This window comes from Pongo abelii, chromosome 7 (assembly GCF_028885655.2).
Source record: "Pongo abelii isolate AG06213 chromosome 7, NHGRI_mPonAbe1-v2.0_pri, whole genome shotgun sequence".
In the NCBI taxonomy this organism is placed as follows: Eukaryota; Metazoa; Chordata; class Mammalia; order Primates; family Hominidae; genus Pongo; species Pongo abelii.
The window spans coordinates 114,534,699-114,559,755 of record NC_071992.2 but is presented as its reverse complement, the minus strand read 5'-3'; the positions used below and the strand labels follow the sequence as shown (position 1 = coordinate 114,559,755).

At 40.1% G+C, this 25,057-nt stretch overlaps 1 protein-coding gene and 1 pseudogene across 3 annotated transcripts in view; one reads left to right on the top strand and one right to left on the bottom strand.

Annotated features, from left to right (window-relative positions):
- Positions 1 to 25,057, top strand: part of STK3 (serine/threonine kinase 3) — a 355,868-nt gene that overhangs the window by 165,330 nt on the left and 165,481 nt on the right.
- On the bottom strand, positions 14,245 to 14,839 carry LOC112134681 (ATP synthase-coupling factor 6, mitochondrial-like; annotated as a pseudogene).

Here is a 25,057-nt window from a genome sequence, read left to right as displayed (position 1 = left end):
ATTTTCATTTTCTTGAAGTTGACATTCAAAAGTGGTGAAACACGACTAGGCATGATAGCTCACGCCTGTAATCCCAACACTTTGGGAGTTCGAGGTGGGTGGATTGCTTGAGCTCAGGAATTCTAGACCAGCAACATGGCAAAACCCTGTCTCTACTCGATATCTATATCTGTATCTATATCTATCTATATCTGTATCTATATCTATATATGTATATATATATAATTAGAAAAGTAGTGAAAGTGTTTTGTAAAATCAGAAATCTCATTACATAATTATTCTTCATGTTGTATTTACTCATTTATCTATTTAATCAATCAGTATTTACTGAATATCAACTTTGTATTCAAGCACTAGGAATTAAAAGATGAATGAATCAGACACTCTGTCATAAAGTACCTCACAGTTTAGAGGTATGTCATTATGTGAGTACTTGAAAATTTCATTTAGATTTTCCTCATAGATTCATTCACTTTTGCTACAGTTTAATATATAATACAGTGTTTAGCAAGAAAGGATGTCAAATATAAAATGTGCCATTTAGCCTATAGCAACTTTATATACTTTAAAACCTTATTAACTCCACAGTATTTGAGACAGCAATTATTTCTTAGGCCTTATGTGTTCCTTTAAGTCAGAGATCCAGGTTTGACATATTTTTGCTAGACATTCTGAAAATGTTTTGAAGCTAATATTGGAATCCCTGTATGTTTAAGGACTCTACTGAGTAGGAGGATGACCACGCTGCTAAGACATTACTGGTGATTTTTGATTACAAGTTGATATTTAAGTCTCTGCTTCTAGTTCTGCTGTTTAAATGAGTCTCATTCAGCAGAGCAAAAATTGAAATGTTTTAAATCATTTTGGTACCTGTAATTGTTCATAAACAATCAATTTCAACTTTATGAACTCCCAAATCTTTGGTACACTAAGGGTTGTACTAGTAACTGTTGTAATTGGTCTTTGTGGCTGCATGTTTAAATGTTGGAAATGAGACTTTAATGTGAACATGCAGTAAATCTTAACCACAGAGGCACACACAGGTCCTAGTGTAATGTGGACTGGGAAAGAGACACATGTAAACAGACATATTCCTCATCTGAATATGTGGAGCCATACTTCCATAGAATTGCATTCAATGTTTATATAGAGAGAGATGGCAATGAAAAACTGCTGTTTGTACGGGTTTACTGTGTATTTTGATCTCTAGGTTATTTACTTCTTCTAAATGTGTAGGGATGATATTAACACATGCTGGTATCAGTTAATTTAATTAAAATAATAAAAAGTTATATAATTGGGGAGGAGTCATATGCCTTCATTTACCTTAGGAGAAAAAGATTGTTGAGTAAAAATATTTTAATATAATAAATAGTTTTAGATAATAGATTTTTTTGTTAAACATAAAAGACATGGATAATTTAAAGCTTAAGTTATGATGTGGCATTATAATTTCTGTTGCATTTGGGACCCTTTATTCATGTGAATGTCCTAAAAATATTTGGTCACAGACTGTAAACAACATAAGGAAATCAATTTTCTCAGAAGCTTTTCTAAAGACTTAGAAATATTAAACAAATGCATTCAATACAATGGATGCCATAAAGCATCAGATAAAATCTTAATTTTAATTTTTAATCTATGAATTGCTCTCTCAAAAGATTGTGGGTTTAATAACAGTTTATTGAAATGAGAGCTAATAGATGTGTCTATACAAGTTTGGCTTCATTCATACTTTGACTTTTAAAGTCAAACACTGATTTTCATCATGTTAAACTTCTAAAGAGCAATGAAAAGAAGATTGCTGGCCAGAGTAAGGAGGCAAATATTTTATAAGAAGAGTGCTAAATAATATAAAACTTTGCTTTAAAAGAAGTCTTTAATTGAATTATTTTTCAGTGATGAAATCGAACTTATACAGTTCCTCTTTAGGTTCCAAATAAGTTCATTTAGTATTATTATTATTATTATTATTGTTGTTGTTATTATTGTTGAGTTGGGGTCTTTCTCTGTTGCCTATGCTGGAGTGCAGTGGCGTGATCATAGTAACTACAGTCTCAAATATCTGAGTTCAGGAGATTTTCCCGCTTCAGCCCACGTAGACCTGAGTAGCTGGGACTACAGGTGTATGCCACCACACCTAGCTAATTTTTAAGTTTTTCGTAGAGGTGAAATCTCAGTATGTTGCCCAGGCTGGTCTCAAACTTCTAGGCACAAGCGATCCTTCCTTTGGCCTCCCAGAATGCTGAGATTATACACATGAGCCACTGTGCCTGGCCACAAAGTTCATTTATTCATTCAACAAATATTTGTTGTGCATCAGCCACTTTTCTATGGGCAGTTTATATAGCCTTGAGTAAAACAAAAATTCCTGCCTTCATTGTGTTTATATTCTGGTTGGGTTAGACATAATAAATGTAACACATACATAAAATATATCATTGGATGGTGATTAGGGAGTATGAAGGTCTGATTGTACTTTTAAATGGTAGTCAAGGATGCCTTGTTAAGAAGGAGATATTTAAGCTAAAGACTGAAGCACACAAAGGAGTGAGCCATCTGGGGTAAGACTGCCTTGGTTGGAGGGAACAGACAGTACAAAGTCTGTGTGAGATGGGAACATGCTTGGCTCTTTGATTCTTAACCAGAGGCCAGTGTGGCTGGAGTAAGCCAGAAGGACATTAATAGAAGATGAGGTAATAGGGATAATAAAGGTGTTACAAAGATCTCAAGGTAAGTTTATTTTTTGTTTAATTGTGCTTTCATTTATTATTTTTTATTTTTTGAGCTCTCTGTTGCCCAGGCTGGAGGGCAGTGGAGAGCAATCATGTCTCACTGCAGCCTTGATCTCCCAGGCTCAAGTGATCCTCCCACCTCAGCCTCTGGAGTAGCTGAGACTACAGGTGTGTGTGCCACCACACCCAGCTAATTTTTAAATATTTTTGTAGAGATGAGGGTCTCCTTATGTTGCTCAAGCTGGTCCCAAACTCCTGGGCTCAAGTGATCTTTCTGCCTTGCCCTCCCAAAATGCTGAGATTACAGACATGGGCCACTGTGCCTAGCCTAATTGTTCTTTTAGAAATAGTGTCAGTCAAATGGACTTGCCATTGAAGATTTATAAGAACACTGTGCAGTAGATTTAAACAGTTTGGATGTCATTATACTTGAGATTTTGTTTATTCTTCCATCTGCCTGTCTATCCGTCTGCCTGTCTGGGTTAGCAGGCTAGGTAATCATATGTGATCCTGTTTTCAACGAGGATTTAAACTGTTTTAGATCAGTTTACATATGTATCTACATATAGGATGGTTAAAAATAATCATAGAAGAGGAATTAATATCCCTCAATATTAGATTCTTTATGGGAGTGGGCAGCTATGAGGTAGAGTGAAAAGATACTTGACTTTGTGTTCGTATGGATTTCTTTTACATTCCAGGCCAAATGGTGTACAACCATGGGCAAATTATACAATCTCTCCCACCCTCAGTCTTCACATGTGAAAAACTGGGTAATAAAAATACTAATCTTCTAAAGGTTTAAGCCTTAGAAATAATGTTATATAAAGAGTGTACACAGTGCCTCTCCTGCTGGAGGCACTTAATAAATGGTAACTAATGTCTTAATGTGAATGAGAGATAAGGATGGTAAGGATAATTATTAATATTATTATTGAAAATATTTTTTTTTTTTTTTTTAATTTATGAAGTATTTATTGATGATTCTTGGGTGTTTCTCGGAGAGGGGGATATGGGAGGGTCATAGGATAATAGTGGAGAGAAGTTCAGGAGATAAACACATGAACAAAGGTCTCTGGTTTTCGTAGGCAGAGGACCCTGCGGCCTTCTGCAGTGTTTGTGCCCCTGGGTACTGGAGATTAGGGAGTGGTGATGACTCTTAAAGAGCATGCTGCCTTCAAGCATCTGTTTAACAAAGTACATCTTGCACCGCCCTTAATCCATTTAACCCTGAGTTGACACAGCATATGTTTCAGAGAGCATGGGGCTGGGGGAAAGGCCATAGATCAACAGCATCCCAAGGCAGAAGAATTTCTCCTAGTCAGAACAAAATGGAATCTCCTATGCCCACCCCTTTCTACACAGACACAGCAACAATCTGATCTCTCCTTCCTTTCCCCACACTTCCCCCTGCTTCCTTTCAACAAAACCGCCATCGTCCTCATGGCCTGCTCCCGATGGTCGCTGTCTCTTCGGAGCTGTTGGGTACACCTCCCAGACAGGGCGGCCAGGCAGAGGCGCTCCTCGCTTCCCAGACGGGGCCGCCCGGGCAGAGGCGCTCCTCACTTCCCAGACGGGGCCGCCCGGGCAGAGGCGCTCCTCTCCTCCCAGACGGGGCGGCCGGGCAGAGGCGCTCCTCGCTTCCCAGACGGGGCCGCCCGGGCAGAGGCGCTCCTCGCTTCCCAGACGGGGCCGCCCGGGCAGAGGCGCTCCTCACTTCCTCCCAGACCGGGTGGCAGCCGGGCAGAGGCGCTCCTCACCTCCCAGACGGGGCGGCTGGGCAGAGGCGCTCCTCACTTCCCAGAGGGGGCGGCTGGGCAGAGGCGCTCCTCACTTCCCAGACCGGGCGGCCGGGCAGAGGCGCTCCTCACTTCCCAGATGGGGCGGCCGGGCAGAGACGCTCCTCACTTCCTCCCAGACGGGGTGGCGGCCGGGCAGAGGCGCTCCTCACCTCCCAGACAGGGCGGCCGGGCAGAGGCGCTCCTCACTTCCCAGACTGGGCGGCCGGGCAGAGGCGCTCCTCACTTCCCAGACTGGGCGGCCGGGCAGAGGCGCTCCTCACCTCCTAGACGGGGTGGCCAGGCAGAGGCGCTCCTCACTTCCCAGACGGTGTGGCGGCTGGGCAGAGGCGCTCCTCCCTTCCCAGATGGGGCAGCCAGGCAGAGGCGCTCCTCACTTCCTCCCAGACGGGGTGGCGGCCAGGCAGAGGCGCTCCTCACTTCCCAGACGATGGGCGGCCGGGCAGAGGCGCTCCTCACTTCCCAGATAGGGCGGCCGGGCAGAGGGGTTCCTCACATCCCAGACGATGGGCGGCCAGGCAGAGATGCTCCTCACTTTCTAGACGGGGTGGCGGCGGGGCAGAGGCTGTAATCTTAGCACTTTAAGAGGCCAAGGCAGGAGGCTGGTAGGTGGAGGTTGCAGCGAGCCGAGATCACACCACTGCACTCCAGCCTGAGCACCATTGAGCATTGAGTTAGCGAGACTCCGTCTGCAATCCCAGCACCTCGGGAGGCCGAGGCAGGCAGATCACTCGAGGCCAGGAGCTGGAGACCAGCCCGGTCAACACGGCGAAACCCCGTCTCCACCAAAAATACAAAAACCATTCAGGCGTGGCGGCGCGCGCCTACAATCCCAGGCACTCGGCAGGCCGAGGCAGGAGAGTCACCGGAGCCCGAGGCAGGGAGGTTGCAGCGAGCCGAGATCATGGCAGTACAGTCCAGCTTCGATAACAGCGGGAGACCGAAAAAAGAAGGAGAGGGAGACCGAAGAGGGAGGGGGAGGGGGAGGGGGAGGGGGAGGGGGAGCTATTGAAAATATTTTTAAAATTTACCATCTTTTCTATTGTTAAGTGTACAGCTCAGTGCCAATAAACACATTTATATCCCTTTTCCCTCCATTTCACTCCTCCCTCCCCGCTCCCCTTCCTGGCCTCTGGTGATGGCAGGTGTACTCTGTATGTCATGAGATCCACTGGTTTGAGCTCTCACATATGAATGAGAACTTGTGATATTTGTCTGTTGGAATGGTAGGGATTATTGAGGCCCATGGTTAACCTAGAAAGTGTATACAAGTTAATTTTTTTAATTATCATTCTTTGAGAACTTTTCTTGGCTACTAAAAAGTGTCAATATGTAGTGATTAGAATTTTCCCTCCTTTTCCATTAACTCTTGAAGATGCTAAGGGGACATTAATTATGAAGGTCTGTAAAGCAGCACCTTGATTTACCTCTAAGAAAGACAACATAGAGTTAGATATAAAGCTGTATTACTATCTTGGGCATATCTGTTCTCAGGTTGGAATGCCTGTGTTTGATTGTTATAGGCAGAGAGAATTATAGTCCTTGTGATGTTGTACTCAGTAACATCTCCACAGAGGCTTCTTCCGCTCTACTCTTCATGGCACTTTATATATGCTTCTGCTACCGTTTACATATGCATATTTTAGCATTATATTATAAGTTGCATTGAGGACTTTTTTCTTGCCTTGATTAGATTAAATCTTCTTTAAGTAAGGGGTAGTATCTTCAATTTTGTATTTTTAGTGTGGAGCACAGCACAGGGTTGGTAAATTGGCAACATGAGGGCAGGAATTTCTTATTTCTTTTGTTCACTAATATATTTTAAGCACTAGAACAGTGCTTGGCCCATAGTAGTTACTCAGTATATATTTGTTGGATGAATGAATCCTGTATGCCAAAGATAAAAGTCTTAATATTTAAGAAAGTTCTTTTGGTACTATATTGGTTCAGATTTGACAAAATGGTGTAGAACTGATTAATAGGTAAATTCCACCAGAACTTGCAGTCAACCAACACCTTTGCTTTAGACTACCTCCTGTTTGGGAGGGCAAGAATTTAGCTAATTTGGATCTTGAGCTTAATGAACACTAACATGGTCAAAAGTCAGTTAGCAGGAGAGAAAAATGGGAATAAAAGATGTAAATATTTTGCAGATTCATTAACCAATCTATGATTAATTAATCCTTAAACATTGTATGTTAGTAGCCACTAGTAAGGGAAATCTTCTTGTGGGGAAGATGTAGTGCTGGGAAATTTGTAAATTATAAACTACAAAGTTAAAGTAGTAAATAAAGGAAATTAGGAAATGTATTTAAAAAGCCAGTATTATATATAGTAGTATATTTTTATAGTATATAAATACATGTTACTATAGTATATAAATGCGTTAATATATAGTCTGTATTTAAACATACAAATATAGTAGTATAAATAAACATATTATACTCTTAAATATTTAAGACTGGTAAATAGTTTGATCATCCTTTTTTATGTTTTTTCAAATGAGCTAAAAATTAGATTTTATAGTTAAATTCCATTATTTGAGCATATGTTTTCTTTATTAGAATAAAAAATTGTAAAATGTGGTAATATTTATAATTATGCTTATTATTTGTTAGGTGTACTGTATTTATACCAAGACCAAGAATAATTGAATTATATTGGAATGTTCCTTTCAAGTAGGTGCTTTGGAGTTTTAAATTTAATACTTTAATAATGAATGCAAATTGTTAATTATTATATTGTTGTTTATTGGTACAATGAAAGTGTTGAAGATATTTTCGTAAGAAGAATGGTAGTATAAAATAGATTGAGAATAAAATCAAGGTTAATTGAATATTAGGGACCCTTCACTAGTATATCGTTAACTTTTTTTTTATATCACATTTTTCCACTAGATTATAGAACTACAAAAGAATATATTCTTCCTTGAAATTTTGCTACAATTTTGTGTATAAAATTATTTTGAATAAAATGAATATGGAGGTCAGGCACAGTTGCTCAGGCCTGTATTCCCAGCACTTTGGGAGGCCAAGGCAGGCAGATCACTTGAGCTCAGGAGTTCTAGACCAGCCTGGACAACATGGTGAAACCCCGTGTCTACAATACAAAAATTAGCCTGGCATAGTGGCTTGTGCCTGTAGTCCCAGCTACTTGGGAGACTGAGGTGGGAGAATCACTTGAGTCCAGGAGGTCAAGACTGCAGTGAGCCGTGATTGCACCACTGCACTCCAGCCTGGGTGATGGAGTGAGATCCTGTCTCTGAGTGAGTAGAATAGAATAGAATAGGGAATATGGAATAACATATAATAAATAACAGCCTCTCAAGCAGCTGGGATTGCAGGCATACACCACCACTCCCAGCTAATTTTTGTATTTTTAGTAAAGATGGTGTTTCACCATGTTGGCCAGGCTAGTCTTGAACTCCTGACCTCAGGTGATCCATCTGCCTCAGCCTCCCAAAGTGCTGGGATTACAGGCGTGAGCCACTGCTCCTGGCCAGGAACAAAAATATTTAAATTGAACAAAGGCGTGTCTTTGTTTCTTGCTATGTAAAGTTAAGAAATACACCTTCACATTAACATGGAAAAACACTTAAAAAGATATGAAAGATAACATTGACATCAGATGAAACCTGGTTGTAAAAGCATAATGAATTATTACTATATGCCTTTGGTTTTGAAAAGCAAATAAAGAAACAAAAAGTAAATTTTCCCCAAAGCATTAATAGTCATGAAGTTTATTGAAAGTAGTAAACATTATGAAAACTTGTTGTGTGAAGGTCTAAAAATTCCTGTGGTAGAAGAAAGCTTTCACAGTGTCATGTCATTTTCAGTGAAAGAAGAGCACATTTCAACATTGAAACTGAGTATTACATTTTAAAATCCCATCTATTTCAGGAGGATTAATATCCATATTGGACCAGGCATGGTGCCTCATGCCTATAATCCCAGCACTTTGGGAGGCTGAGGTGGGTGGATCGCTTGAGCCCAGGAATTTCATACCAGCCTGGGCAACATGGCAAAACCCTGTCTCTACAAAACATACAAAAACAATTAGCTGGGTGTGGTGGCATGCGCCTGTAGTCCCAGCTACTCAGGAACCTGAGGTGAGAGGATTGGTTGAGCCCAGGAGGTTGAGACTGCAGTGAGCCGTGATCATGCCACTGCGCTGCAGTGTGGGTGACAGAATAAGACCTTGTCTCAAAAAAAAAAAAAAGTATATCTCCTTATTGTAATTTTTAGAGTACTGCTTCTACAGACTAGTATAACTGTTGCCTTTTCACAGCTTTATGCATAGTTGTTAGAACAGTAATCCTTTCCCATAATATGTACTATTATATTTCAGACCATAAGCCCATTTTAATTATTGTTAATTTTTACTTAATATTTACTATATTTGCTCTTTTCTAAATAGTAATTACTACATTAAATAAGATTTTTATATAACCAGCATTTCATTTTAACATTATTTCCAAGCTTTTGGGAATAGTGCTTATTGATTCAATGATAGGTAAGAAGTGTCCTATAAATAGAGTAAAACTGACATTTTAAACCACCCCCTCTGTACTCCATGTTTAACTCTTAATACTGTTCTCATGCTCTGACCCCACTGCTGCCTGTCTCTGCTGGTGTTGCTGTCCTCTGTTCTCTCTTAGTGGTCTCAGTTTTCTCTTAATATGAACAAGCAATGGGAGGAATGGTGCTGCTGTTTCTTCCAGCTTGGTCACAAGCTAACCTCTACATTTTTGTCTAAAGAAGTCACTTTTATTCACTAAGTGCTTTCTACTCCCATTCTGTTTCAGTAATGCCTTGATTGGTTGTGTCACCTGTGCAGTAGTTGAAAATGGATATGAGTACACAATTTCAGGACCTCCCTGCTTCCTTGTAGATCATTTGGCCGTATGTAAGTGATTTAACAGTCATGCAGTCAGAATTGTTAGAGTAAATAATTTCCATCTTCATTACTGTATCTTTGTATTCATGAACACTTGCAGGAACATAATATTCTTCAGTTAAATTTAGGCAAGTTTAAAAAAATTAGGCTAAATAAGTAACAAATTAAAAATCAAGCTAGTTTACATATTTGGAGACTTCCCTTTTTGTAATAATGGTGAATAAATAGTTTCTTTTGAGTACTTTTTAATTTAAAATACCAACAATTGATAAAGTGTAAATTTACTTAAGGAATTAATTAATGTAGGTTTTTTGTATGAAAGCAGTCTGATATCAAATTACGATTATATGTACATTTTAATTTAGTTACATTATAACTTTCAAAAAATTTCTTAGCCAAAAAAAATTAGCAGAGAGTTTAGTATTTGTTTCTACAAACACAACTAAAGTAGCATGAGTAGAGAGTTTAAAAGGAATAGTAAAACAGATTTCTTTACATGATAGATTATAAGAAAATGTTGGGTGCCAACACCTAATAAGATATTTAAAAATAATATTGCTTTTAGTTATGACTATTTCTGTTACTTAGTTTATCATATACCTAATTGTATGGTGGTTCAGGTTGATTTGAGATTACAAACATTGATGTTGAAACTTCATAGCTTTAGACCATCTTTTTTTGTGTGGGTTTGTGTCAGCTAAATCATCAGTTTCATTTGCTCATTTAAAACTGTAATACATAAAAAAACTGGTTAAAAAGGATTATTATACTTTTTTAGACATTGTGCAGATTCCATTTTAGTAGCTCCAAAATAAGACATTGGAGTTGAATTAGGGGAAAACTGATATTATGCAGGAGTGCTGTCCTCACTTTCACCAGAAAATTATTTAAATTGGAATTTCCAAATGTGAGAAATCTGAAAGGAATAAAAAATGCTAGTCCTTAATGTTAGCCGTATGGTTGGTGTTAGCCAAAATGAAGTTCAGGCTGTGATGCTCTGTAGCCACTGTATGACCTACCCAAAGGCAATCAGAACTCACTCGTTTCTTCCTTTTTTCTTTTCTTCCTCTTTTTTTTAAACTAATTGGCCCATGTTTAGTTTACTGAATGTCATCTGGACTCAGTAAAAAGCAAGTGACCTGCATTGAATTAGTGTAATTGTAATACAAACAGAATATTGCATAGTTTTGGTCTTATACAGGAAAGGAGAAAGTTGGAAAGATTTTTCTGTTTGATAAATAGAAACTGAAGATATGGGAATCCAGGCCTGGTTCATACTTGATTTTACCTTTCATGTCTCTTTGTAAGATCAGTATTTGGACTTTTAGGCATTTTTCCTCTGTAAAAAAATATTGGTTTTCATTTTGAAATTTACTATGAAAGAAGTCTGCTTTTTGTAAAAAAAAAAAAAAAAAATCTTACAAATGATGTATATTAAGTCATGGATCTAATTCAATCATAAGAAAGTTAGCATTGTCCAAAACGGAAGTACTTTATGCACTACTAGGATTGTCAGGAACTTGGCATATTATTTTACCTTTATCATGACCAATATTGCAAGGACATTTTCAAATGCTATTTTATTAGTTTTGGATAGTTTATATTTATTACATTCTATGTCAGATGGGTAATAGCTCCATTTGCTAAGGGGAAAAAAAAGAGCTGACATATTCAAATTTCATTTTAAATAGTATGTTTTAAATTTTAACTATATGACTTTGGTCTTATAATTAATTAATTTGATTTTGAAAGTGTCATTTTGAAATGGAATTATTTGGCATCCTGAAATGCATATTCTGTGTAACTTATACTCTTGTAATAGGACACTGCCAGTACAATAACTATAAACAGCTTAGATCTTCCTATTATAATCTTGGAGTGCCTTGTACTTTTTGTCTGTAACACATATTTCTTGAAATATTTCTGTGATTTTTAATTTAATGTTTGGCTTTTCCACTGGATTCCATGTCTCAAGAGAGCAGGTACTGGGTCTTCCCTTGTTTTTTAACCTGATAGTCTTTAGTGCCTAACACAATGCCTGGCATATGATAGGCAGTCAGTAAATGTCAGTTAAATAAGTGTAAAAATGAGTAAGGAAATTATTTACATTAGTACTTAGAAAAATCTAGTATCTAAGTAGTATCCAAGTACTGAACAATCTAGTAATTGCCTATATAGTATAATTGCAGTGGTAGAATCCTAGCTTTTCTACTTGCTGGTTGTATTACCATGCCCAATTTAACCTCTCCATGTCTCACTTTTTTCCCATATGTACAGTGAGAATAATTATAATCTTTATCCTGAGGAGTTGTTATGAGGATTGAATGAGGTAATTCATGTTTCCTTGGGGAATGCCCCACAAAGTTAATTCATATTATTATCATTGTTCTGTTTTTTACTATTTTAGAGGTGCTTTGGAATCATAGAAGGAATGTATGGCTTTATTAGGAAGGGTTGTATTAGGGAAAGCATAAAAAATAGATAATGTACTAAAAACTTATTGAAAGATGAATAGTTAGACAATACCTCATGGCCAAAGGTAAGCCATGCTGAGAAGAAGTTGTACTTTATTTCGTAAGTAATAGGGGAAAGATTGGGATTTGAAGTAGGGGTTCAGCAATCTGCATTTGAACAAGCCCACCAAGAAATTGTGATGCATAGTAAAATTTAAGAACAATTATTATATGTACATATTTATATAGATGAGAACTATTGTTATATGTACATGTTTATACAGATTAAAAATGTACAGATGTTTTAAATAATATTACTTTTAATTCTGTGTGTTTTTTTACTTAATAATGTAGTCTAGCAAGTTTCTGATCAGTAAACTCAATTTTCTCCTACATGTATTGTAAAATTAGGAATATTTCCTGCTCGAAAATAGTTGTCTTCAGATTAAGTTAGTAAACAAAAGTATTCTTTATCCACCTGAAAAGAGGTAGCATAACTTGATGATTAAGATCATGGACTTTGGAGCTAGACTGCCTGGGTTCCATTTTCAACTCTGTCCTTTATTTGCTGAGTATTTGAGGGTAAGTTATTTAACCTTTCTATCCCTCAGTTTTCTCATATATAAAATGGAGAACTACTTCCTCATAGGGTTTTGGTGAGGATTAAAAGAAATAATTTTTGTAAAGCTACTTAGTACATTGCCCCATACATAATAAGTGCTATATAGAGAAAATGTAATAGTAACAACAATAATTACAACATATGATAACATGAATGTATCAAAAGTTACATAATTAAAGCATTTAACAATAGTGCTGAGACAGCCTAAGCACAGCATGCTTATTGCTTAAAAAGTCCTAGTTAAATGGCCATATACATATGCCTGAACTTTGGGGCCTCACTTTACCCTTTTCTGGCTGTAGTATTATAGAAGGGTATGCCTCTTTCTTTTTGTTTTTTTTTTTCTCCTACCCATCACTTATTTCCTCTCTGCTATGGAACTTTACAGGCTCACATGCTTCTTGATTTAGGAGACAAACAATTCTCCTTTGGGAGAATGAAAAAACAGTGAAAATAACCTGGGGATATTGGATTTGAATTATCTCAAAATAGTATAAAAACGCATGCCTGTAGTCCCAGCTACTTGGGAGGCTGAGGTGGGAGAATCACTTGAACCCAGGAAGCGGAGGTTCCCGTGAACTGCTTTTATATGTGGCTCTGAAAGAAAGGGGTAAGACAGCAGTAGAGAACACTGCTGTCTTACCCCTTTCTTTCAGAGCCACATATAAAAAGACTAATGGATACTTGCTGCTTCCGTTTGTCTACTTGCCTCTCATTTATCCCTGAACAGACTTTGGCTGTGTCTTCCCTACCACTCTACTGAAATTATTGACACCTTTACTCCTATTTGGCATTGGTAACCATTTTCTGTTTGTTAAATCTCTTACCTTTTTTGATTTCTAGGGTATCACCATTCCCTGGCTTTCCTCCAGCTTTTATCTCTGTCTTGAATTCTAAACTTATTTCTAATAATCTGCTTATATAATTTTATTTTCTTTACTATTTTGAGATAATTCAAATCCAATATCTCCAAGTTGTTTTCACTGTTTTTTCATCAGACTTGTTTCTCCCTTTTTATTTGAACCAACTATGTATTTGAAGCAACTGGTTAGATGGTGGTGCCATTAACCAATAGTATCCTCCCTCTGTCCAATCTTCCGCCTTTATTTTTTATTTTATTTTGAGACAGGGTCTCACTCTGTCACCCAGGCTGGAGTGCAGTGGCATGATCTCCGCTCACTGGAACCTCTGCTTCCTGGGTTCAAGTGATCCTCCCACCTCAGCCTCCCAAGTAGCTGGGACTACAGGCATGTACCACCACCCCTAGTTAATTTTTGTATATATATATATTTTTTCTTTTAGAGACAGGGTTTCACCATGTTGCCCAGGCTGGTCTCAAACTCCTGGACTCAAGTGATCCGCCTGCCTTGGCCTCCCAAAGTGCTGGCATTACAGGCCACTGTGCCTGGCCCAATCTTCTGTCTTTAATCAGTCACCGGGTCCTGTTGATGTTTCCTTCCCTCCTTCCTGTCCAGCTCCACTGCCACTGAGCTGATTCAAGTTTTCATTATTCACCAGTTCCCATCTCTGTAACTTTCTTAATATCTCTCAAGTAATATCCCCTTCTTTTCATCCACATCTTTATTTTTCCTTCCAGATTTTTTTAATACTCCACATCACCAAATAATTTATTTGGAATCGAGATTAAAAGAACATTTGACAGTTGTGAATGTATGTTTATTCTGAAACTTCTAGCTAGTTGTACAGCTAACCCTTGACAACTTACCAGGTTAATTTTACTTTATTTCTTCAGGCCTGGGGTTTTTTGATAACTTCAAGTTTGGGATCTTCAAATTTGAAGTTAGGGAATGTATTCATGTTTGCTTTACCGTACACTTGCTTGAGCTTAAAATGCTTCCTCTCTGGCTCTTGCTGGTACTCTGGATCAGTATCAACAGATCCTCCAGATGTCTGTCACTTAGATTTGTATTCTCTAACCTTGTACATAAAGAGTTTCTGTACAGGATCAAGTTCCTTATTAAATACCACTGCTCTAACACCAATGTTCCTCCGCAAATGGACTGAGACTGCTGACCGAAAGACAGAGGAGAACCTGAAGAGCCTCTGGAGAATCGGGCTGATTCTATGTTAATTGCACTCAGTCCTGAGCTGCCAAAGCCAACACCGCCGCCATCGTTCTACCTTCTTCTGGATCAGTACTAACTGATTTAATAATCTGCAGTCTCAATCTCCTTTCTAAAGTAAACTTCATGATGCTGCTAGATTGATCATCTTAAATGAAACACAACTCATATTACTCTCTTACTTAAGATCCTCCCCATTAATAGCCAAATTTTTAAGGGTGTCATGTAAGGCCTTGGGCTCTGCATACATCTTTATTCATGTTATATTTCCTTTCCTTTAGCCATACTATCATTTGTAGGTAGCGTTAGGTTTACCTCTGCCTTCTTCTAAGTGTTACTTTGTGCCTGCATTTTCTCCCATCTTTTTTCTACACATTCTGTCTTGGGAACTATTCCTCTGGGCTTCCTTTGCATCCTGTGTGCCCCAAGATCATAGAAGTTATCATTTTCTGTTATAGTTTATATGACTTCTCTACCACATTATGAATTTATTGATAGCAGCATGTGCAATTTTTACTTTGTGTCTTCAGTATCTAATACTATGCTTTATGACATATTAATTATTAAATAAATGATTAATACATTTTATATACAAATTTGGGGTACATAATTTTCATTTGCATTTTTTAATAAGAAGGTTGAGGTGGACATATCTATATTTAATAAACCTTGATGGAAAGAATATTATCTCTCTCTTATCAGTGAGCAGCTTGAGTGCTACCATGTGTTCAGCTGTGGGTGAGGCACTACATGAATGAAATAAAAATATGAGGGAAGGACTGGTGTTATAAATTGCTTTTTCTTTGACAAAATATTATTTAAAATAATTCATTTTATACTCATAATGCATATATTTTTTAGTGCAGTTTAGTTTTAGGAAAACAAAACAAATCATTTGGGTTAACATCTAAAATGTTAATTTTGAACTTTACTGACTATGGTATGGCACATGTCCAATAGAATCTGTTAAAAATTTTCCTCTGGGTCAGATCTAAGTTGAGAAGAATGAGGTAACTTTAATGTGAACCTAGATTGTAATGCAGTCTTTCTCTCCAGTGAATTGCCAAATTCACAATTCCATTTGTATCTGGAATTGGGGAAGCTGAGTTTAATATGGATGTTTGCCAAGTTAGCAAATCTTGGCAAGATAGTCTTATTCTCTGTGCTTAATTATATAGTTTTATTATAAAGTTTTTCACATGTTCATTTGTAGGTATCTATTATTCTCTTGAGGTGAGTTCACATGGTTGCCAATCTCTCATTTATACTTTATTCTTTTGGTAGTTAATCATTTACTGTTAAGCCTTCTATCTTTCTTAGAAGACTACATTTTTATTTTTACATTTTTATATATTACCACTAGTGATCCAGTTTTGTCTCTTTGCGAGGTTTATGGATTTTTGAGCAGTACAAGTGTAAATCCCTCAGAAAGGCCTTGCTATTATTAATTTATTTCATATTTATTGAGTGCCTGCTCAGACACTGTTTTAGGCACTCATATGTAACAGTGAATAAAACAAAGTTCCAGTCTCTTAGGTACCTATTTGTAGAGGGGAAAGACAGTAAATTACACACAAAAAGCTGGGCGCAGTGGCCCACACCTGTAATCCCAGCACTTTGGGAGGCTGAGGCGGGTGGATCACCCAAAGTCAGGAGTTCAAGACCAGCCTGACCAACATAGTGAAACCCATTTTTTATTAAAAATACAAAAATTAGGCGGGCATAGTGGCGCACGCCTGTAGTCCCAGCTGCTTTGGAGGCTGAGGCAGGAGAATTGCTTGAACCCAGGAGGCGGAGGTTGCAGTGAGCCGAGGTCGTGCCACTGCCCTCTAGTCTGGGAGACAGAGTGAGACACTGTCTCAGGAAAAAAACACACAAAAAATGAAAACTATAACATATCAGGTACTGATAACTGCTATGAAGAAAAAGCAGGATAAGAGGGATACAGAATGACAGATATGTTTGTGATATTATATGTAGGATGGTCAAGAAAGGCCTGTCTAATAAGGTGACTTATAGTAGAGATGTGAAGGAGCTAAGTAAATGAGCAATGCAGATTTCTGGGGAAAGAATGTTCTAGTCAGAGGAAACTGATGTGTGACTGTGTTTGATGTTTTAGAAACGGTAAGGAGGTTTAAGTGGCTGGAGCTGGATAAGATGGTGAAAGAAGTGGGAGATGAGATCAGAGGGATGGCAGGGGACCAGATCACTTAGAGCCTTCATAAACCACGGCAGGACCTTTAACTTTTACCCTGAGTGAAACAGGAAACCATTGCAGGGTTCCGAGCAGAGGAATGGTATGGTCTGATATGTGATTTAAAGGGCTCATTCCTCATTGAGAAGGGATTGTAGCAGGACAAGAATGGAAGCCAGGTGAATAGTGAGGAGGTCACTTCTTCAGTCGTCCAGGTAAGAGGTAATGGTGGCTTGAACCAGGGTAGTAAAGGTAAAGCTGTTGAGGTGTGGCCAGATTCTGGATATTTGTATTTTCTGATTATCTATACGTGGAATGTAAAAGAGAGTCAGGATTTTTGGCCTAGGTTTTTGGCTCAGATATCTTGAATGATGAAGATAAGAAATGATGTTAAACATATTTATAGTTAATGTGTTTTAATAAAAAAAAAATTTACTGTATGCCAGGTTTATCTCTTAAAACATTCTGCTTTAGCATCTCTCATAACTAAAAAATCTCATCTTTATACTTTCTTTCTTCTTCTTCTTCTTCCTCTTCCTCTTCTTCCTGTTCTTTCTCTTCTTTCTTCTTCCTCTTCTTCTTTCTTCCTCCTCCTCCTCCCCCTCCTCCTCCCCCTCCTCCCCCTCCTCCCCCTCCTCCCCCTCCTCCCCCTCCTCCTCCCCCCCCTCCTCCCCCTCCTCCTCCTCGTCCTCCCCCTCCTCCCCCCTCCTCCCCCTCCTCCCCCCTCCTCCCCCTCCTCCCCCCCTCCTCCCCCTCCTCCCCCCTTGTCCTCCCCCCTCTTCCTCCCCCCTCCCTCCTCCCCCTCCTCCCTCCTCTCCCTCCTCCCCTTCCTCCTCCCCCTCCCCCTCTTCCTCCCCCTCCTCCCCCCTCCTCCTCCCCCTCCCCCTCTTCCTCCGCCTCCTCCCCCCTCCTCCTCCCCCTCCCCCGTCTTCCTCTCCTTCCTCCCCCCTCCTCCTCCCCTTCCTCTCCCCTCCCCCTCCCCTTCCTCCCCCCTCCCCCTCCCCTTCCTCCCCCCTCCCCCTCCTCCCCCCTCTTCCCCTCGTCCCCCTGCTCCCCCCTCCTCCCCCTCCTCCCCCTGCTCCCCCCTCCTCCCCCCTCCTCCCCCTCCTCCCCCTCCTCCCCCCTCCTTCCCCCTCCTCCCCCTCCTCCCCCCTCCTTCCCCCTCCTCCTCCCCTACTCCTCCCCCTCCACCTCCCCCCCTCCTCCCCCTCCACCTCCCCCCCTCCTCCTCCTTCTTCTTCTTCTCCTTTTTTTGAGACAGTTCCTCTGTCACCCAGGCTGGAGTACAGTGGTGCCATTAGGGTTCACTGTAGCCCTGACCTCCCAGGCTCAAGTGATTCTCCCACCTTGACCTCCCAAGTAGCTGCAACTTCAGGCGTGTGCCACCACCCCTGCTAATTTTTAAACTTTTTTTGTGGAGATGGGGTCTCATTGTGTTGCCTAGGCTGGTCTCGAACACGTGGGCTCAAGCAGTCCTCTCGCCTTAGCCTCCCAAAGTGCTGGGATTACAGGCATGACCCACCATGCCCAGCCTTAATGCTGATTCTTAATACTTCACATTTTATTCTCTCAGTACGTGCTGTTTGTTTGGTGCTTGGTCCTGAACTCTTTTTAAAATGTGGTTTATATTATTATTCAAATATGGTGAAACTAACACATCAGGAGACAACTGCCATTGAAAAGATTGATACAGTTTCTAAGTGGAGAGGGCATGGCACATCAGACAGGGTGGCATATGTGCCATGCCACATAGTGCTCATAGGGAAGCACCAGGGTTGTTTAGGAGGCAGAAATAGGTAGGGAAATCATGGGGGAGAGCCTTTATCATGATTTTAGTGAGAAGGAACAGGCGAGGCAGAGTAAGGAGGCTTAGAATTGGCTGGGTTTAATAATGTTGGCATATTCACATATAAGAGCAGCCCCCAAGTTGTTTGATACCTGGCCCTGGCATGATTATTAGAACAGGGGACTATTCTAATAGTCCCAGAATATAAGAGTTCTGTGAGAGCTGAATACTGGGGATGGATAGGAGACAGTTTTAGACTGAGTGGCTTGCATGCGAAAAGCACTCAAGGAGGGGTAGTTTGCTGTCTAAGAAGTAGCTAGCCTTGGGAGGGGCAGTCTCTCCTGGATCAGCATGGTTCCCATCAAGAATACGGAAAACAAAGTGAAAACAGTTTCTGTATGTTATATTTGCTTGGCTTCTGTCTTTTTAATATTACTATCCTAGTTTATGCCCTCCATTGGTCTGGTCAGGAAAATTACAGTAGGACCTTCCTTTCCATCTTTAGTTTTTATCTTTGTTTCCTCCCTAGCATTTATTTTCGTATCAGTAGCCACAAAGGGGAATCTTGATTGTATGACTTTACCTAGATCCCTCTAGATTAGTAAACTTTTGACCGTGTTCTAAAGTAGTGCTTTAGGGTTCCCCATATTTGATTTGAAGTCCACTTGATTATATGAACTAATGTTTGTGAGAGGAAGGAAGGTGGGTGTGTGGGGTCTCCAGTTTTTTTCATGCCCCTTTCAATTATTGTGGATTTAAAAAAGGATTCTGTACTAGGGTTCCATGTATGAGTTTATTTGGAAAGTAGATTTCACTGCTCAAAAGTTGGTAAACTCTTATAAATTGCTGTCAAGCTTCCTTATTATAGCATGATTATTTTTTTCTTCTGTGTCTAGGGTGATGGGCCTACCAGCTGAGCCTATCATACTAAAGAAATTAGTCTAATTTTGTGTATGAAGTACTTGAGTCTTTTCTGAGTCAAATAATTTAGCCAAAGTCACAAATCTCTTATTGGGGGAAAAGAGAATTGGTATAATCTGTGTCTAAAAATCCATCAAGTTACGCTAAAAAACTATCACTGTACAGATTCCTCACTTGGCCTTTACTCTTGCTGTCCCATCCAGGTTTCCAGGCTTCTCTCAACATCCCCTATATAGACAGTTTTTCCTGCCAAACAAGATGATTTAACGTTTTCCAAACCTGTCGCCTTGGTCTACTTTATTCCTTTACCTTCATCACTGTCTTCCATTTATAGGCACATTCCTTTTTTTTTTTTTTTTTGGAGTGGGGAGGGGAGTGGAGACAGGATCTTCCTCTATTGCCCGGGATAGAGTGCAGTGGTGTGATCATAGCTCACTGCTGTCTTGAACCCCTGGCCTCAAGCTGTTCTTCTGCCTCAGCCTCCTGAGTAGCTGGGAGCATAGGCACATACCACCAGGACTGGCTAATTTTAAAAATTTTACTTTTGTAGAGATAGGGTTGCGCTATTTTGCCCAGGCTAGTTTCTAACTCTTGGCCTCAAGTGATGCTCCCACCTCTGCCTCACAAAGTGCTGGGATTACAAGTGTGAGCCACCATGCCTGCCTCTGTATTCCTTTAACTTAGCAAGTATTTATGAAGCACCTGCTTTGTGTTGGGCACTCTCCTGGACTCTTGAATGTAGGGATAAATAAAATTCTTTCTGCTTCAGGGAACCCCCAGGGTAAGGAAAGCCAAAAGTCTAGCATGAGTAATCTACAGAGTCTTTCAGGAGTACTTCACATCAGATGTGTCTAGTAACATTGTGTGGCCAGACCAAGTGGTTGGGAACAATGGTAAGAGATGAGCCTGGAAAATTGAAGAGAGGAAGGAGGCCATGAGCGAAGGATTGTGGATAGCTTGTATAAACTGGAAAAATCAGGGGCAAGTTCTGTCTTAGAATTTCCAGAAATTCTAATTCTGTCAGCAGTAGGTATCTTTAGTTTTATGTAGAGTTGTTGCATTACTGGACTGTGTTTTAAACAGATATAAAACAGATATTGAAGGAGAAACTAGAGAAGGAGAATTAGGTTACATGTTTGTTGTAGTATTCTACTGAGCTGTTTGCTTAGTACCTGAATTTTAACAACCACAAATATTTGTAGTATCAAATTATCTTAATATTTTCTCATTTGATGTTAAAACAACATAGTGTGTTGGCACAATTAGATATCCACATGTACAAAAATGAAATTATACTCCAACCTCATACCATATAAAAATGTTAATTCAAAATGCACCAAAGACCTAAATTTAACAGCTAAATCTATAAAATTTTTAGTAGGAAACATAGATGTAAATCTTAGGCTTTGCTGTGTGTGTGTTAGCTTGTTTTTGCATTGCTATAAATAAATACCTGAAGTTGGGTAATTTATGAAGAGAAGAGGTTTAACTGGCCTACAGTTCTACAGGTCATACAAGCATGGTGCTAGCATCTGCTTGGCTTCTGGTGAGGCCTCAGTGGGGGCATGAGTATGTCACATGGTGCTAGCAGGAGCAAGAGAAAGGGGAGGAGTCTCAGGCTCTTTTAAATAACCAGACCTTTTTTTTTTTTTTTTTTTTTTCTTTTTTTAGTGCAGTGGCACGATCTCGGCTCACTGCAACCTCCGCCTCCTGGGTTCAAGCGATTTTCCTGTCTCAGCCTCCCAAGTAGCTGGGATTACAGGCACATGGCACCATGCCTGGCTAATTTTTATGTTTTTAGTAGAGACAGGGTTTCACCATGTTGGCCAGGCTGTTCTTGAACTCCTGACCTCAAGTGATACACCTGTCTCGGTCTCCCAAAGTGCTGGGATTATAGGCACGTGCTGCTGTGCCTGGCTAATTTTTGTGTTTTTAGTAGAGATGGGGTTTTACCATGTTGGCCAGGCTGGTCTTGAACCCCTGAGTTCAAGTGATCCACTGGGCTCAGCCTCTCAAAGTGTTGGGATTACAGGCATGAGCCACTGCGCCCGGCCTATGATGACTCTTAAGACTTGAGTCCAAGCCACATAGCCATTAGAGGTGGCATGGAATGTTTTTCCAGGTATGAAGTGGGGACAGAATTTTTTTCTCTCTTCTCAATCTTTTCTCTCTACATTCTGTACTCTTAAATTGTTTTACTCAACAAACATTATCTTTTGTATACTAAGCATTGCACCTGGAACTGAGGATACAGAAAGCAGTGTGGAGCTAGAATCACTTACCAAAATTCTGAAGTTTCTAATTTGGGAAGCTGTTTGGTTGGTGATTAAAGAGAGTGACTCCAAGAGGAGGAAGACTGGTGAGATCAAGAAAATTTCTTATTTCCCCATGCAGACTTGCATGTAGTCTTCCTTTGTTCCTAGAGGCTGTTTGAAAGAATACCTTATCCTCATTGTCTCTACTTTATTAAAATACATTTACTTTCTTTTAAACTTCTTTTAAATTGTTTCTTCATATTTGCCAGAGATCACTTATTATCAAATCCGATGGCCTCATCTCAGTCCCCTTCTTACCCCTGACCTCCTAAAGCAGGGCCTTTTTTCTGTAAAGGGCCAGATAGTAAATATTTTAGTCTTTACAAGTCATATGGTCTCTGTTGCAGTCGTTCAGCTCTTCCATTATAATGTGAAAGTAGCCATATAGACAGCACATAAATGAATGAGTGTGGCTGTGTTCCCATAAAACTTTATTTACCAAAACAGGAGGCTGGTTAGATTTGGCATGTGGGCCGAAGTTTTCCTGATCCCTGCTCTGAAACATTTGATTGTATTTCTACCTTTTTTGGGAAGGGAGGGAAGAGAGTGTTTCTTTTCTTCAGTGATACTTTTCCCCCTTTTCTCATTGAATGGCACCTTTTCCTGTATAGTCACTTTTTCATGTGATTCTATCTACAGCTATTTTCTTGCTTTATACTCAGGCTTCTGTTAAGGTTTCTAGGCTGCAGATTCTTTCCCCACTTTTAACAGGAAATAACCAAGGTGGAGAGTTCACTCCTGCTGCTGCCTTTATGGCTGCCTCCTTTTTCCCCACCTCTTTTTATCAGGGGAGCATCTGGGGGGCAGGGTGAGGGGCAGCCTCTGTAATAAAGGGAAGAGAAAAGAGAGTCATTACCATGACCTGGTAGATGGTTCTGAACCACTGTTTTCAGGGTTATAGTAGGGTAGATTGCTTCCTCATGTTTGCTATCATAAGCCCCCCACTTCAGCATCCTGTGCAGGCCTGTACACCTAAAAAGTACCCTTAAGTGTAGCAGTGTAGCATTCTGAGCTGCTGTGGATGTTTTTTCTGTGGTGGTTGTCTGTTGTCAGTTACGACAAACACTTCTTTTTCTTCCTCACAACTTTAAAATAGGGAAGAAAGAAAATTTCCTTGCCCCAAATTATCCCTTTTCCATTATGCCTGAAATTTTGCCAAATAGATTCATTTCACTTTTTAAGCCAAACACACTTGGGAGGTTTAAGCACAGATGAGAGAGTTACTGTTCATCCTGGCATCATTATGAAAAGGCTTAATCAGTTTGCCTTTTCCCTTGTTAAACTGAGATAGACTCAGTGGAAGTTTTAATAGGTGGGAGGGAGGGAAGAAAGGTCAAAGAGAAACATGGCACTTTGGGCTTTTTCTGGGAGTGGAGCCAACAGTGACAACTGGGGTTTTTGGGCTTGTAGAGGTGGGACTGGGAGAGGGAAAAGGGAAGTGGGAGGATGCACAAGACAAATGTCAGTTTTGAAAATGTGCCTGCTTTCCAGATCTTTGCTCTTGTTTGCTGCCTTTCTTGATCTTTACTATAATGATGAGTGTGTGTGTGTGTGTGTGTGTGTGTGTGTGTGTGTGTTATCGGAGAGAGGGTACAGTGGAAGTGGAATAAAGGAGAAACCAGAGGTAATTTGTCAGTAATCCTCAAATAGCAGTAAGGCTCACAGTTTAAGCGCCTTCTTTCAAGATACACTGCTAGCTAATGACAAGGCCATGACCATTTAGCTGGCTTTCTTTTTTTGTTATGTTTCTCTGTGGTGTTACATATAAGAAGCAACTGCTGATTCACACTCAGCAGTCTCTGGAGGTTTTTATTTTAATTACCGATCTTTTGATCTTTCTCATTTTCTTGGGTTTAAAATTCAACTGGACTTCATCCTCAGGCCATTTAACTTATTTTTCCTCCTGTTTTCCGGCTTGTCAGTATCCTCAGGCATTCACTTTACTCCTCTATCTAGCCAAGACTCTACTCTGTCCTTGAACCACTTTCTTTTTTTTTTCTTTTTTGAGACAGAGTTCCACTCTTGTTGCCCAGGCTTGAGTGCAGTGGCATGATCTCAACTCACTGCAACCTCCACCTCCCAGGTTCAAGTGATTCTCCTGCCTCAGCTTCCCGAGTAGCTGGGATTACAGGTGTCTGCCACCACGCCCGGCTAATTTTTTGTATTTTTAGTAGAGATGGGGTTTCACCATGTTGCCCAGGCTGGTCTCGAACTCCTTACCTCAAGTGATCCACCCGCCTTGGTCTCCCAAAGTGCTGGGATTACAGGCATGAGCCACCGCACCTGGCTGAACCACTTTCTTTTAATTCCTTTTTTTTCCTTCTCTTTTTTGCTGTATCTTCCTAACAATGCACCAATACTAGACTAATCCCATAGTAATAAGTATAGTAGCTATTATTTATTGTCTACTATCTGACCAACTCTGTGATAAAGTTTTACATAACTCTAAAACAACTCTAAAAGGAGTAGATATTATTATTGGCACACTCTATGTAACTATCATTATTATAACTCTAGATAACAACCCAAGACACAGCTACACTGATAGAGCTAGGTTATCACTCAGACTTACAAAAACTCAAAGGTTTTTACCTTTCCCATTTTGCTGTGTTCCTCATAACCAGGCTGCTTAACTGCAGTTATGTAACTGTGAAGACTGATGCCCCCAAAAGATTGATTTCTAATCTGAAATGGACTGTTGACAATCCTTTCACATGTTCCCCTACACCTACCACCTCATTGTCTTCTGGGTCTGCTGCAAAATTTCTTTACCCCATCTCTCCTTGGTCTTGTCAGACTTGCTTTCTGGTCCAAAGAAAAACTGGAGACTATTAGCAGTTCACTGATTCTGTTCCTCCATCTAACTTAATGTATTAGTCTGTTCCTGCTGCTATAACAAAATGCTAAAGACTGGGTGATTTAAACAGCAAAAGTTTATTTTCTTACAGTTCTGGAGTCTGGACTTCCAAGATCAAGGTGTTGGCAGGTCTGGTTTCTTCTGAGGTCTCCCTCTGGCTTGCAGATGGCTGCCGCCTTTGTGTGTTCTCACATGGCCTTTGGGTTTTTGTTTTTGTTTGAGGCAGGGTCTTGCTCTGTCTCCCAGGCTGGAATGTCGTGGCGTGATCACAGCTCACTGCAGCCGTGACCTCCTGAGCTCAGATGATCCTCCCACCTCAGCCTCCCTGAGTAGCTGGGACTACAGGTGCACACCACCATGCCTGGCTAATTGTTGTATATTTTGTAGAGATGGGC